The following is a 16,578-nucleotide window of genomic DNA, read 5'->3' on the forward strand; positions in this document are numbered from 1 at the left end:
GCTGAATTGCTGCCATACTGTGCACATTGAGTCAGCTCCCTGAGCACTTCAGTATGCCACTAGTGTAGGAATTTACCAGTGCCTATTAAAAATACCTGATTACATCTCTGCAGGGTCAATGTGGCACTTGCCAGTTAACTATCTGCACACATTGGCCACGCACGCACGCACGCACACACACACACTTTTATGTGTGTTCATTGACCCTCCTACTAGCAGATGAAGTATTACCCAGGCATGTTTCTAAGTGACCACAGCTCTTCACCAGTGTGCCTTGCAAGGGACAATGGACTTTGCATCCTAGCGCCCACCAGGTCACCGGGGGAACGGAACACCTTAGTGTGGAAGTCCAAGCACGAGCAATAGATCAGAGCAGGCGGCTGATAGAAATGGTCGGTATCCAGGCAATGAGTCGAGGCAGGCAGCAGACAAGAGTAGTCAGTATCCAGGCAAAGGGTCAAGGAAGGCAGCAGACAAGAGTAGTCAGTATCCAGGCAAAGGGTTAAGGAAGGCAGCAGACAAGAGTAGTCAGTATCCAGGCAAAGGGTCAAGGAAGGCAGCAGACAAGAGTAGTCACTGGTCAGTATCCAGGCAAAGGGTCGATGCAGGCAGCAGACAAGAGTAGTCAGTATCCAGGCAAAGGGTCAAGGCAGGCAGCAGACACGAGTAGTCAGTATTCAGGAAAAGGATAAAGAGTAGTCAGGTAGGCTGGGTCAGAACAGGAGTATCAGTAAAGGCAAGGTTTGGTCGCAGTAGGGAACAGGGGAACCAACACTAGCTGTCAGAATGAACAGCACCAGATACATGGAGAGACTGGCCATATATATGCAAAAGTTTGCGCATGCAAGCACAAAGTATTACATTGTACCACACAAGTGTGCACACGGTCCCTGCAGCATGCTTTATCCTGGGGCCGGTTAAGTGTGCGTGTGTGGGAAAAGGAGGATGCCGGCACGTGAGTGAGGAAGCGTACTTATCTCACAAACGCACAGCTGTTTCTAGACAAAAATGGGTCCCTGGGCAAAAAATCTCAGTGAAAAAAATGCGGCACTGTGCAGAGGAGATGGAGACCACCATACAGACGAGAGGTCACAGGAGCAGCCCCCAGAGGTAAGTAATGCTTCTCACTTCAATCCCCCCCTCCCCTAACCAGCACACTGTTACAAACCTTCCTCATGGGAAGGTTTATTTAAAAATAAATACATTTTATTTACTGATGTCCATCATCATACACTTTTGCAAATTAAAGGATCCCCGAACTGACATGTTGAGATAGACATGTGTATGTACAGTGCCTAGCACACAAATACTGTAACTAGGCTGTGTTCCTTTTTTTCTTTCGCTGCCTGAAAGAGTTAAATATCAGGTATGTAAGTGGCTGACTCAGTTCTGACTCAGACAGGAAGTGACTACAGTGTGACCCTCAAGGATAAGAAATTTCAACTATAAAACACTTTCCTAGCAGAAAATGAATTCTGCGAGCAAGAAAGAGATAAAAAGAGGAATTTCTGATCAGTGAGGGTCACACTGTAGTCACTTCCTGTCTGGACTGAGTCAGCCACTTACATACTTGATATTTAACTCTTTCAGGCAGAGAAAGAAAAAAAGGAACACAGCATAGTTATTTGTGTGCTAGGCACTGTACATACACATGTCTATCTCATCATGTCACATGTCAGTTCGGGTATCCTTTAACCACTTCGCCATATCTGGACGCATATATCCGTCCAGATAGGCAGTGGTGCTGCAGCCGTGTGGTGCGCGCGATCGGGCGCGCGCCCGCGCGCGCCCCCGCTGCCTCCCGCTGCCCCCCCGATCAGTGAATGGGAATATAATTCCCATTCACCGATCCAAGTCCCCGGCAGAAATACCGACGCTTTCTCATCAGAGAGCGTGGTATTTCTGCCCCCAGGAAACAACTTCTCTTCATTTTAGTTCCTAGATGCGACATCGTTCGCATCTAGGAACTTTTTGAATGTGGCCATCTTGTGGCCAAATAGTAAACTGCACCCACATACCTGTATTGAATAAAAAATACATTATTTTACATCTAAAATTGGCTATTTACCTCCCAAACTAAAATTACCCAAATACATTTTTGTATTAAAAAAAATAATAAAAAAAATTACAATTAAAAAAAAAAAAACTACATAAATAGTTACCTAAGGGTCTGAACTTTTTAAATATACATGTCAAGAGAGTATCTTATTACATTTTTTAAAATTATAAGCTTGTAAATAGTGATCGACGCAAATTGAAAAAATGCACCTTTATTTCTAAATAAAATATCGGCGCCATAAATTGTGATAGGGACGTAATTTAAATGGTGTAATAAGCGGGACAAATGGGCACATAAAATACATGGGTTTTAATTACTGTAGCATGTATTAATTTTAAACTATAATGGCTAAAAACTGAGAAATAATGTTTTTTTTCCATTTCTATCTTAATCTTCCTGTTAAAATGTATTTACAGTAAAGTGGCTCTTAGCAAAATGTACTACCTAAAGAAAGCCTAATTAGTGGCGGAAAAAACGAGATATAGATCAATTAATTTTGATAAGTAGCGATAAAGTTATTAGCGAATGAATGGGAGGTGAACATTGCTTGGATGCATACGATTTTCGAAGCTGTAGGCTGAAGTGGTTAAGAAAGTCGGGACTGAGTCAGCCACTTACATACCTGATATTTAACTCTTTCAGGCAGAGAAAGAAAAAAAGGAACACAGCATAGTTATTTGTGTGCTAGGCACTGTACATACACATGTCTATCTCATCATGTCACATGTCAGTTCGGGTATCCTTTAAGAAAGCTAGTAGGGATGCTCAAACTTGCCGAATTAAGAATTCAATGAAATTTAGATATTACGAACTTAAGAATCGGGAGATTCTGGTTTGCAATGCATTACCAAATGGAAAAACTGTAATTATTATTGTGAAGATATTCACACACTAACCTATGGTGCAAATTTGCAAAAATATGGTCACAAGAGGTTATAATTGCAATTTGAAAAAAAAAAAAATATATATGTATATATATATATATATATATATATATATATATATATATATATATATATATATATATATTGTAGAGGGGCCCAGACACACTGGGGTATGACCGTTCATGTAAGAGACAGCAAACGTTCAATCTTTGTAAAAATCAGGCTCCTGCCTGGTTTATTATATCAGAAATAGTCAGCAAACAAAAACACTGAAATAAGGTAAACAAAACACTGGCTCGTCTGAGTAACTAACTGACTCACTGTAATTTCCCTAACTCACTAATAGAGCAGTACAGCAGGTAATAGTCCATTCAATAGTATGCAACTCACATAACAATATGAACAAGCAGCTTTCCTTTTCCCGAAGCCTCTAGGCAAAGCTCTGTTCCCTCCAGTGTGTAGGAACACTCTGGGCTACTTCTTGGTCAGGCTAGCTCTAGACATGGCCCGAACGGTTCGCCGGCGAACTTCCGAGGTTCGCTATCGCGGAAAACCGCAAACTTTTCTGGAAGTTCGATTCGCCCCCATAGTGCATCATGAGGGTCAACTTTGACCCTCTACATCACAGTCAGCAGGCACATTGTAGCCAATCAGGCTACACTCCCTCCTGGAGCCACTCACCCCTTAAAAAAGGCAGGCAGCGTCAGGCTTTTCACTCACTCGTGTGCCTGCAGTAATTAGAGAAGGGAAAGCTACTGCAGACTCTCATAGGGAAAGCTTAGTTAGGCTCTTGTAGGCTTCTTAGCTTGCTCCTTACTGATTCTTATTGCTAAAAAAGCACCCATCAGCAGCTCTTTTGAGAGCTAATCTTGTTCTTGTGATCTATTTTTTTTTTGTATGTGTGTCCCACTGACACTTGTGTTGCATAGACAGCCTTGGTAATTCTTCTCTGCGTGCCACTGCCAGGCCCAGCACATTCAGTGACTACCTGTGTGTGTGACAGGTGCACATTGTAATACCCATCACTGCATATACCTACCTGTTGTTCACTGTGCACCCACCTACCTACGTGAGTGCACGCAGTGTCACTGTGCCTGTCCAGTACCTGTCTGTGTGTGACAGGTGCACATTTGTAATACCCATCACTGCATATACCTACTACCTGTTGTTCACTTCAGTGCACCCACCTACCTACGTGAGTGCACGCAGTGTCACTGTGCCTGTCCGGTACCTGTCTGTGTGTGACAGGTGCACATTGTAATACCCATCACTGCATATACCTACCAGTTGTTCACTGTGCACCCACCTACCTACGTGAGTGCACGCAGTGTCACTGTGCCTGTCCAGTACCTGTCTGTGTGTGACAGGTGCACATTGTAATACCCATCACTGCATATACCTACCTGTTGTTCACTGTGCACCCACCTACCTACGTGAGTGCACGCAGTGTCACTGTGCCTGTCTGGTACCTGTCTGTGTGTAACAGGAGCACATTGTAATACCCATCACTGCATATACCTACTACCTACCTGTTGTTCACTTCAGTGCACCCACCTACCTACGTAAGCACACGCAGTGTCACTGGGCCTGTCCGGTACCTGTCTGTGCGTGACAGGTGCACATTTGTAATACCAGTCATTGCATAATTGTTCACAGTACCTGTGTGACCGCACGCTGTGTAATATACGAGCATACCTTGACTGCTGCACATTGTATTGTAATACCAGTCACTGCATACCTTTCACTGCATCTGTAACTGCACATTGTATTATACCTGGCAGTCAGTGCATACCTTTCACTTGAATGGATGGCAGACTTGCCCTCCATAACAGATTCTCGTTAAAGGTAGTAAAGTCGATCAGTGTCATATACAGCAGAGCCTCGAAAGTCCTCCTGTATTGTTATTTTTTGTCACTACCTCGGGATTTGCATGCCATGCCTGCTGCTTTCCTTGGATATGTGGTGGTAGCCGTTTCTCAGGCTCCAACTCCGGACCGGAATCGAACCCTGACTCCCCGGCCGTACGCTTTCTTTAACAATGGTAGAGAAAGAACCATCGACAGTATGAACAGCGATGGACTACTGTGTGCGCAGGCTTGACCTGTGGCCAGAGCTGTCCCAGTTTGCCATCCAACTTCTGTCTTGCCCTGCCTCAAGTTTCCTGTCAGAAAGGACCTTCAGCGCAGCTGGAGGCATTGTCACTGAGAAGAGAAGTCGCCTAAGTCACAAAAGTGTTCAGTACCTGACCTTTATCAAAATGAATGAGGCATGGATCCCGGAGGGCTACTGCCCGCCCGAAGACTAAGTCAGTCCCCACACACAGCATCTCTACCTGAACGCCGTGTGACTGCCTGCCCCAAGACTAAGTCACTCCCCACACAGCACCTCTGCCTACAGGCCGCTTGACTGCCTTCTCCGCCACCACCAACAGGGTCCAGGACTCCAGGTGGATTCCTGAATTTTTAAGGCCGCTGATAGCAGCGGCCACTATAATAATTTTTCTGGTGCGTGTACATGCCTGCCTAATTTTTCTGGCTGCACTGCAGCTGCAACAACAAAACAAAAGGCAAGTACATGTGCCAATTCCCCTTAGTGATCATTACCTTGCCGCGGTGAAGGGGCTTGCGTATCACAATGAAGCAATGACCGCCGGCTATATGAGTGTCTCGGGGGGGGGGACACATCGAAGATAAGGTCGTTGCTTCATTGTGGACAGACCAAATTTGATCAGCTGGACAATCACTGTTGTTCGATCATTGAGCTACCACAGCCCGGCGACCATATCGCCATGGTGCGCAGTAGTCCAGCACGGCCGTTACTACACAAACAGCTGTTTGCAGTGCGTTACACAGTAAGTTTGGTGTGTCACTGTGAAGCAGTACTCTAATTACACTCCCTGATTGATGTATACACGTGCAAGACGTTTTAAAGCACTTTAGGCCTGCAATTTAGCATTCAATGTGATTTCTGCCCTTAAAACGCCGCTTTGCGTCCAATCCAGATTTTTCCCCAGGACTTTTGGTGTCTATCCCACTCATCCATGCCCCCCTCCAGGTGTTAGACCCATTGAAACATCTTTTCCATCACTTTTCTGGCCAGCATAAGTGTTTCTAGTTTTCAAAGTTCGCCTCCCCAATGGAGTCTATTGCGGTTCGCGAAAGTTTCCCTGAACCAAACTTTCTCGGAAGTTTGCGAACCGAAAATCAGAGGTTCGGGCCATCTCTAGCTAGCTCATCTTTATTCAACAGCACGACCATACCCTGCTCAAGGTAATACCTGGACTGGGGAACCCACCCACTCTTCCTTTGACCAGTTTCAGGACCTTTCAGCCAGTTCTTAAAAGAGCCCAAAACACAGCTTTATTTTGCAAGATTCCTGAAACGAGGTGCAACATAGACACCATCACCACTCTTTGCAAAACCAGTGACATCCTGTCACATTATAAAGATAGATAGATAGATATAGATAGATATATAGATATAGATAGAGATAGATATATAGATAGAGATAGATAGAGATAGATATATAGATAGAGATAGATATATAGATAGAGATATAGATATAGTAGATATAGCTATACAGTGGAGTGAAAAACTATTTGCCCCCTTCCTGATTTCTTATTCTTTTGCATGTTTGTCACACTTAAATGTTTCTGCTCATCAAAAACCGTTAACTATTAGTCAAAGATAACATAATTGAACACAAAATGCAGTTTTAAATGATGGTTTTTATTATTTAGCGAGGAAAAAAAACTCAAAACCTACATGGCCCTGTGTGAAAAAGTGATTGCCCCCCTTGTTAAAAAATAACTTAACTGTGGTTTATCACGCCTGAGTTCAATTTCTGTAGTCACCCCCAGGCCTGATTACTGCCACACCTGTTTCAATCAAGAAATCACTTAAATAGGAGCTATCTGACACAGAGAAGTAGACCAAAAGCACCTCAAAAGCTAGACATCATGCCAAGATCCAAAGAAATTCAGGAACAAATGAGAACAAAAGTACTGTAATTGAGATCTGTCAGTCTGGTAAAGGTTATAAAGCCATTTCTAAAGCTTTGGGACTCCAGCGAACCACAGTGAGAGCCATTATCCACAAATGGCAAAAACATGGAACAGTGATGAACCTTCCCAGGAGTGGCTGGCCAACCAAAATTACCCCAAGAGCGCAGAGAAAACTCATCCGAGAGGCCACAAAAGGCCCAAGGACAACATCTAAAGAACTGCAGGCCTCACTTGCCTCAATTAAGGTCAGTGTTCACGACTCCACCATAAGAAAGATACTGGGCAAAAACGGCCTGCATGGCAGATATCCAAGGCGCAAAACACTTTTAAGCAAAAAGAACATTAAGGCTCGTCTCAATTTTGCTAAAAAAACATCTCAATGATTGCCAAGACTTGTGGGAAAATACCTTGTGGACCGCCGAGACAAAAGTTGAACTTTTTGGAAGGTGCGTGTCCTGTTAAATTTGTCGTAGAAGTAACACAGCATTTCAGCAAAAGAACATCATACAGGTGGTAGTGTGATGGTCTGGGGTTGTTTTGCTGCTTCAGGACCTGGAAGGCTTGCTGTGATAGATGGAACCATGAATTCTACTGTCTACCAAAAAATCCTGAAGGAGAATGTCCGGCCATCTGTTCGCCAACTCAAGCTGAAGCAATCTTGGGTGCTGCAGCAGGACAATGACCCAAAAGACACCATCAAATCCACCTCTGAATGGCTGAAGAAAAACAAAATGAAGACTTTGGAGTGGCCTAGTCAAAGCCCTGACCTGAATCCTATTGAGATGCTGTGGCATGACCTTAAAAAGGCAGTTCATGCTAGAAAACCCTCAAATAAAGCTGAATTACAACAATTCTGCAAAGATAAGTGGGCCAAAATTCCTCCAGAGCGCTGTAAAAGACTTGTTGCAAGTTATCGCAAACGCTTAATTGCAGTTATTGCTGCTAAGGGTGGTCCAACCAGTTATTAGGTTCAGGGGGCAATTTCTTTTTCACACAGGGACATGTAGGTTTTGAGTTTTTTTTCCTCACTAAATAATAAAAACCATCATTTAAAACTGCATTTTGTGTTCAATTATGTTATCTTTGACTAATAGTTAACGTTTTTTGATAAGCAGAAACATTTAAGTGTGACAAACATGCAAAAGAATAAGAAATCAGGAAGGGGTGTTTGTGTTTTGCACATGGCACCTGGACCGTCTTATCTAATTTTAACGGATTTTGCTGACTTCATATTACCTTTGTGTTAATTTGGTGTCCAAATATTTGCATAAATTAACATGTATGCAGAAAAACTGTGCATAAATTATCTGCATTTGACTTTAACAAGGGATTCCTGAAAGCTTTCTACCTGTCTCGCATGGCTGGCTTATGGACTATCCTCAGATCTGCGCACAGCAGGCATTCACTGATAAAGCATAACAGGGCTTTTGTTATGTAAAATAAGTTTCTGCAGTTTGGAAAATCTTCTTTTTTATGTACAAAATATATGTATAAAAAAATATGTGTGACATCCCCCCCCCTACAAGAGCTGAAAATGAACAGAGGGAAACCCTGCAAGAGTGGGGGTTTCCCTAGCTTCTATACCAGCATGTTATCTAGCAGGGTCAGGGTGGAGGCAATGCCCTGACAACATTGAAATTCTCCTCTCGGAGCGCTTCACCCACTGCTGGTGGGCATGGGAGTTCTTCAGGCAATCCCACCAGCCTGGAGGGATATCTAGTAATAAGTATGATGTATCTGATTGTTCTGAAAAGTGAATGGCCAGATTAGCACCCAGCTAATGTGTACAAGGGTTGCCTCTGAGCCAGTGGCGTAACTAAGGAAATTGGGGCCCCGCTGCAAAATTTGCACAGGGTCCCAAGCACTGTATTGATATGGAGCTCCAAAACCTTACAAGTACAGCTGCAGTGTCCAAGAGGTGTAATCAAAGAAAGAAAATAGCTTGTTAAGAATTACTTTTATTCATTGCACATATAGAGGTGTTCATTACCAACATAGCAACAAAGAAAAGCTAATAAGATGGATGAAGGAGGGCCCGCTGTGGGCTCCACTGGTGTGGTCACAACCTCTGCATCCCCTATTGCTACTCCACTGCTCTGAGACAATGTGCAAAGGGTTAGGAGACCTCTGTAAACATCAGCTGGAGTGCACAATCTTATCTGATCGCTGCGATCACCAAATCCCTTTCTCCCAATACCAGACACTATACCTGGTGTCTGTCAAAGTACCTCACCACCACTACTTCAGTAATATTAACCTGGTGTGTGAGTTGGTAGTAACCCCACCACACTCATGGGTTTTTTTCCTTTTGCTCATTGAGGGAGGGAGCTGGTATAGGTTCAGCGGAGGAGACCACACTGTTTTTTGTTGCCCATTTTTATTACAAAGCTCAACACATTCAGCACCATGGAAAGCTTCCGGTGCTGCAGTAGAAACACTCATCCAACCTCAGCACATAGCAAGTGATACAAAAGCTCACAATAGTGTAGTGCTTTAAGCCTGATTCAGAACAGTGCGGTACAGTGCGCTGCTTAGCATAATGCTTGTGCTGGTCATACGGTAACAGCGTTGCTGGAGTGAAGTGCCATGAGTAATGCAGCTCCGCTCCGTAAACAGCCTGCCAGCCGCGATCCGAGCTGGCAGGTTAGGAAAATAAATGGCTGTTTTTTTCTTTTGTACAGCGCTGCGATCTAGCGCAGCGTTGTGCTGGGGACAGCCCTGTCACTTGGCTTTCCCCTGAAGTGGCTCACATTCGGATCCCTCTCACAGGCTGATGCCTATGAGAGTTAATCTCGCTCCTGGATCTCAGAGGGAGGGAAATTTTAAAAAAAGAACAACATTTAATTAAAAGAAATATTTTTAAGTGTAATAAAACATCAACAACATTGCAGCAGCTTATGAAAAACACAAATGAGACCGAGAGCCCGATATGGTGCAGTATGTCGGAACAGAATGAGGCAAATGTAAATCGATAGTAGATATACTCACAAGGTTGGGTTACTCACAGGCAACCACTGGAACGGCAAGTGGGGATAATTATGACCTGACCCCACTCAGGTATTAAAATGTCGCTCTCTGTAGACAGGAAAAACAGATGGGGATGCACCCCTCCACCTAGGGTGGACCCAATCAATTGAATAATCGAACACAACAGAGGCGCCAGCAAGAAAAAATATTTAAAAACCGTTTAAAAGGAGGGATGTAGGTGGACTCACCTCCCTCAGGTAAAGACCAGCCAATGAGCCGTTGATAAACAACAATATTATTTATTGGGGATTCTCCAAGTAATGCAACGCGTTTCACGGGCAAAGCTCCCGCTTCATCAGGCAATCAGAACGGAGAAAAGCATTAGTAGGTCAAGTTCTGGTAAGAACGCCTCTGTGTAATCCCCAATAAATAATATTGTTGTTTATCAACGGCTCATTGGCTGGTCTTTACCTGAGGGAGGTGAGTCCACCTACATCCCTCCTTTTAAACGGTTTTTAAATATTTTATTCTTGCTGGCGCCTCTGTTGTGTTCGATTATTCAACATTGCAGCAGCAATCAGATGCCACCACCAGAAAGCTCTGTTGGTGGCAAGAAAAGGAGGCAAGATTCATTTAAGTGGTAAGTTATATGGCTCTGCAGCAATCTGTTAAAGCTGCAGAGGGTTGATTTGAGCCTGGTCACTAGGGGGGTGTAAGCCTGTGGTCCTCAAGGGGTTAAGCTAAAGTCACATTTGTGCAGTGCGATCGTCCTGCGGCAGGACAGCCTGGAGCAGAATGATCACATTGCACCATTTCCAATGCATATTACCCTGCGACCAGGGTAACATGCATAGCCCCGCCCCCCACTCAGTGCCACACTTCCTGCTGGACTGCTCCGCACATGCGTGCCACTACCGTGATTGCTTGTGCACACTTACTCCATTGCCCCAAACTTTTATTGCTGCATAATTCTTCCCTTAAAGAGGAACTCCAGTGAAAATAATGTAATTGTAACGATTGTGGAACTTTCTCCATGATCAGCGCACAACGCGTGCGCTGATACGGCGGAAATCCTCCACAAGCGTATAATTGCAGGCACCCAGCAAAAGGTGCTACGCACCCGTAGAGGGAAATTCCTGTCGGCAGATGGCGCTGGGGAGTGCAGAGGAACCAATCCTCTGTACCTCCACAAATGCCAGACAGGAATAGTACGAAGCGCAGAACGCAATCGCAAGAGAAGCGATTGCGAATGAGAACGAGCAAAGGGACAGGTTTTATGTGTGTGCGCAAACCTAGTCGCCACCCCGCGACAGTGCACACACAACAGCAGATATGAAATAGGAACGCGATCGCGAGAGGTGCGATCGCCAGACGTGACACAAGGCAGATCAGAACAGAATACGAGGGTAGCAAAGGCACAGCAAATAATACAATGAGAATAACAAGGAAAATAACAAACGCTAACTGAACGCGAACACCGCACTCATTCGCAACAGTGCACGCGTTCGTGCGCGGCCTCCACGTGAAAAGCACAATAGAGACAAGCACGCCTAACTAACCATCGACAGACAAACATGAAACAGAGGACGCGAGCGCTTGCTTAACGGTTACCTCACAGAGCCTCCAGCAAGCGTTCGTAGCAGACAAGACAGACACACGAAAACAGGGACAAGCGAGAGATATGATCCACAGCACTAGCGAAAGTGGCTAGCGCGATCCAGATACAGAGTAGCAGAACAGAAGGATCCACAGCACTAGCGGAAAGTGGCTAGCGCGATCCCAGGAGACAGAACAGAAGGATCCACAGCGCTAGCGAAAGTGGCTAGCGCGATCCAGGTACAGAGTAGCAGAACAGAAGGATCCACAGCACTAGCGGAAAGTGGCTAGCGCGATCCAAGGACACAGAACAGAAGGATCCACAGCGCTAGCAAAAGTGGCTAGCGCGATCCAGGTACAGAGTAGCAGAACAGAAGGATCCACAGCACTAGCGGAAAGTGGCTAGCGCGATCCAAGGAGACAGAACAGAAGGATCCACAGCGCTAGCGCAAGTGGCTAGCGCGATCCAGGGGAGACAGATCAGAAGAGATAGCTGGTAGCAACCGCTGCACCAGCTATACTCCAAGAACAGAGATCAGAACCATTTCCTGTCGACCACCGCTGGACAGGACAACAGCAACAGAACAAACAAACCAATAAGCAATCCTAACTGCACTAAGGAAACCTGCCTAGTGCAGTTTTCCAGGAATTACTCTAAGCTGATGTTCTAACAGAGAGTAAGGCTGACACCCCTCCAGGGGTGTTACACAGGACTAAATCCTTATGACCAGCCAAGCATTGTGGGAAAGACATAGTACTTATAGTACCCGCCTCCAATGAATGTGGCCAGGCAATTTGCATGACAACGTATGCAAATTCCTCAGCAAGCACAAGCTGTAAAACTGACAGAAGCTCTTCTTTTCAGAGTCCTGCAGCATGCAAACCTAAACAATGGTCAAAAAGCTGCCTGCCTGCACAGGCAGCTGAGCAGATCATTACAGTAGTAAAAAAAGTGCTTCATTTTTACCATAATTATGTATAAATGATTTAGTCAGTGTTTGCTCATTGTAAAATCTTTCCTCTCCCCGATTTACATTCTGACATTTATTACATGGTGACATTTTTACTGTGGGCAGGTTATGTAGCTGCTCCTAGGTGTTTTGGCTGTTAGAGACAGCTGTAAACAGCTAATTCCTGTCTGTGAACATTGTTACATTGTGGCAGTTTGCCCAGAGTACCGCGGTACTCAGAGCTTCTGGTGGGAGGGGAGGGCACAAAGTCGTACAGCGCCCCCTGATGGTCTGTTTGTGAAAAGCATTATTTTTCTCATGTAAAAGGGGGTATCAGCTACTGATTGGGATAAAGTTCAATTCTAGGTTGGAGTTTCTCTTTAAGCACGGATCATGCGGCAACGCACTGCAGAGTTTGGGGTGGCCTTGCATTGATTTTGCAACGTCATTCGCACTGCATTGCATGATTATAGTGTGTAAGCCTTCATAGACTTACATTGCCCTCACAAGGAGCTGCAGCGGGGGAGAGTACAGTGATGCTACGAAATACAGTAAGTGTGAAAGTAGCTAAAGATTTTACATCCCAGGTAAGGCTACTGTTAAACAAGACTTCTCTCTTGGTTTCCATAGTGAATCAGGTCGCTTCAGCTCCTGCTCAGCACTGCGCAGAGTCTGATTTGGGTACCGCCATAGATCGTAATGTAATTATGGCTATAGCTCAGCAGGGGGAATTTCTGTGAAATCACTGTAATTCGGGTGCCAGGAATAGGCAATAGCAAAGGACAAATTAGGTAATCATTGAAGGAATATATCTGTTGTTTTCCCCTAGCTTACCAAGCGCAGGGAGAGCAGTCTCTAGGCTTCTCCCTGCGTGCAAATAAAGACCGCCACAAACATGCGTAAGCTTCCATAGACCATTACTTTGTGGTTAATAATAGCTGAAAATGTATAGTTTTTTGTTTATATTTGACAAACCTTCAATAAAGGTTTGGTTATACATTTTTTTATGGAATTATAGTATGTGATTGATCACCTGTTGTCATCATAGACCAGAGGCCAGGATATCCGTGATCTGTAATATAATGTAAATCTACCTATTTGATTCACAAAGCTTTTCTGTTGAAGTATCTCACCTTACTATTTAAACTCACTCTCCCAGGAGATCATTTTTTCATCTTCTCTTTAAAATAACTTTTCAGCACTTTGCAATTGAAAAAGTACCAAAACATATTCAAGAAAGTACTACTCAAATTATTTTGAGTATTTTCTTACTTGATGGTGGTTTAAAAGCCATTTTATTGACAAGGTGTGAATGTATCACCTAGGAGAAGACTCAGAAGAAAAAGTTAATTGCAAATGGGCTACTGTGTTTCTCCTTATATGACTTAACTCAAGATTTATCTTGCCTTAACTTACTTAACTCATGGTTTATTCTCTCCTTCTCTAACTTAACTCAAGATTCATCTCGCCTTAACTTACTTAACTCATGGTTTCTTCTCTCCTTCTCTAACTTAACTCAAGATTTATCTCTCCTTAACTGACTTAACTTATGGTTCACCTCTCACTTGACTTAACTCATAAATTAGCTCTCCTTGTCCTTGAGGTGAAAAATAAGTAAGCTGAGATCATTCATAGGATAAGTTTTGTGAACCAACCTCAATGACTTAAAGTGTACCAGAGCTGACAAAAGTAAAAAGATTTATACATACCTGGGGCTTCTTCCAGCCCCATCCGCCTGGATCACTCCCACGCCACCATTCTCCGCTGTCCGCTGCTTCAAGAACCGGGTCTCGTCACTTACGTCAGTCGGAGCCAGCCTACGCAGGAGAAGTGCGCCCTCTACGTATCTCTCCAGCGGCTGCAGGAGAGATACGCAAACAGAGCACTTCTCCTGCATAGACTGGTGCCGACTGATTTAAGTGACGGGACCCGGTTCCTGAAGCTGTGGGCAGCGGTGTGGGAGTGATCCAGGCATACCCCCCCCCCCCCCCCCCACACACACAATTTTTCTAATGAATCAACGTAAATCATTGATTCACGGAAAGAGCTTTGTAAAAATGTTTGGCAATCAGATCACACCAGCACATCTCGCTGCTCTATATGCTGTAGGCAGCTTAGAATGTGAAGTGTGAGTAATATAGCCATTGCTGACCTTATAAATAATGCTGCTTGCCTGGCCGTTCCATTGATCCTCTGACTGTAATGCTTTCCTGAGCACTGACCCAGAACAGGCATGGAGATTAGATGCCCTGCTGCTTCCAGCTGCTTACTTGTTGCACGTGGGTGTCTCAGTCACTTCAAAAAGCCACAGGACCGGCAAGACAACCTGGCAATCTTCATGTTTTTTTAAAGCAATAAAGATGGCAGCCTCCCTACTCCTCTTGCTTCACTTGAATAATCTTTTGTACTGATAACTTTCACGAGAAAAAAATCTTATCTGCAGGGCAGTGGCGTAGCTAAGGAGCTGTGGGCCCCGATGCAAGTTTTACAATGGGGCCCCCCAAGCACTCTATACAGAACAATTAATACGGCGCACCAAAACCTGCCAATGGCAACTACAGTGTCAGAGGTGCAAGAAGGGGATGGGGAACAGTTTGTTAATGATTACCACTATTCAAAGTATCTTTAGAAGTGATTTTTATGAGCACAGGACCAATAGAGAGCTAATACTGTAGTTGAGAGAGGGCCCTTTAGGGCCCCTCTGGCCCAAGGGCCCCGATGCGGTCGCTACCTCTGCACCCCCTATTGCTACGCCCCTGCTGCAGGGAATGATTTTACAGCAAGTTGAAAAGTCATTTTGACTGGTTGTCGTGCATAAAACGCTGCTATTATAGTTCCATTTGCTGACACTTCGCAGAATCCTCTAAGAAAAAATGGGCCAGCCTGCAGAACCAAAGGGAAGTTTGTACATCTTATTAAAGGACCACTATATAAAATAAAAATGTTAAATCTTAAAATAAATGTTTATGTATAAAAAGTACATTTGTCCCAGAGTAAAATGCGCTACAATTTAAATTTTTCCAGTGTCACTGTCACTAGATTGTAAAAATGTGACAGACAGTTTTAGTCATCTCCTCATGGGGGATTCTCGTGGCTTTCTTTCTTTTCAAAAACACTTACTGAATGGCCAGTTCGACTGCCAAAGCAATGTGCAAGCAATTAGGGACAGGGGCAAAGCCAGGATTTTCAAAGGGGGGATTTTTGAAAGGTCTCTCTCAGCCACACACAATATAATAATATGATAGAACATTATACTATGACTATGGCAGGAATTAGATTGTGAGCTCCTCTGAGGACAGTCAGTGACATGACTATGTACTCTATAAAGTGCTGCAGAAGATGTCAGTGCTATATAAATATATAATATGTTAGGACATTAGAGTATGGCTATGACAGGATTAGACTGTGAGCTTCTCTGAGGACAGTCAGTGACATGACTACGTACTCTGTAAAGTGCTGCAGGAGAAGTCAGTGCTATATAAATATACTGTATAATAGTAGTTAGAATGTGACAATTTTTTAGGGGGTAGGAGGGTGGGAGAGAGATGGTGAGGCAGAGACAGGAGAGAGGAAGAAAGAGATAGAAGAGAGTGCGGTAAAGGTAGAGAAGGAAATAGGATGTCTGAAGACATTCTCATACCTCCCAACTTTTTGAGATGAGAAAGAGGGACAATTAAGCTATGCCCCTGCCACACCCCTAATCACGCCCCTGCCACACCCCTAGTCATGCTGCATACCATAAAGATTTCATAAGAAAAATATGTTGTTTTATAATGCAAACCACACTGGTCCTTTTTATCCTGGTTCATTTTCTTTCATATTAACATTTTAAAATGAGTAATATATCATTTTAAAGGATGGGAATAATGTTTAGAGTCAATTAAACACATTTTTTTAGTAGAGAAATATATACATTTACATAGAAAGAGGGACAAAGTCCTGAAAGAGGGACAAAGTCCTGAAAGAGGGACAAATAAGAAGGAAAGAGGGACAGGGCTCCCAAAGAGGGACTGTCCCTCCAAAAAAGGGACAGTTGGGAGGTATGCATTCTGGTGTCTTAACTTGTGCCTGTCCCCAAACACTACACTGGCCCCAGTCTGAGGGGGGATTCTTGGCACC

The sequence above is a fragment of the Hyperolius riggenbachi genome, chromosome 6, assembly GCF_040937935.1.
Source record: "Hyperolius riggenbachi isolate aHypRig1 chromosome 6, aHypRig1.pri, whole genome shotgun sequence".
Classification (NCBI taxonomy): Eukaryota; Metazoa; Chordata; class Amphibia; order Anura; family Hyperoliidae; genus Hyperolius; species Hyperolius riggenbachi.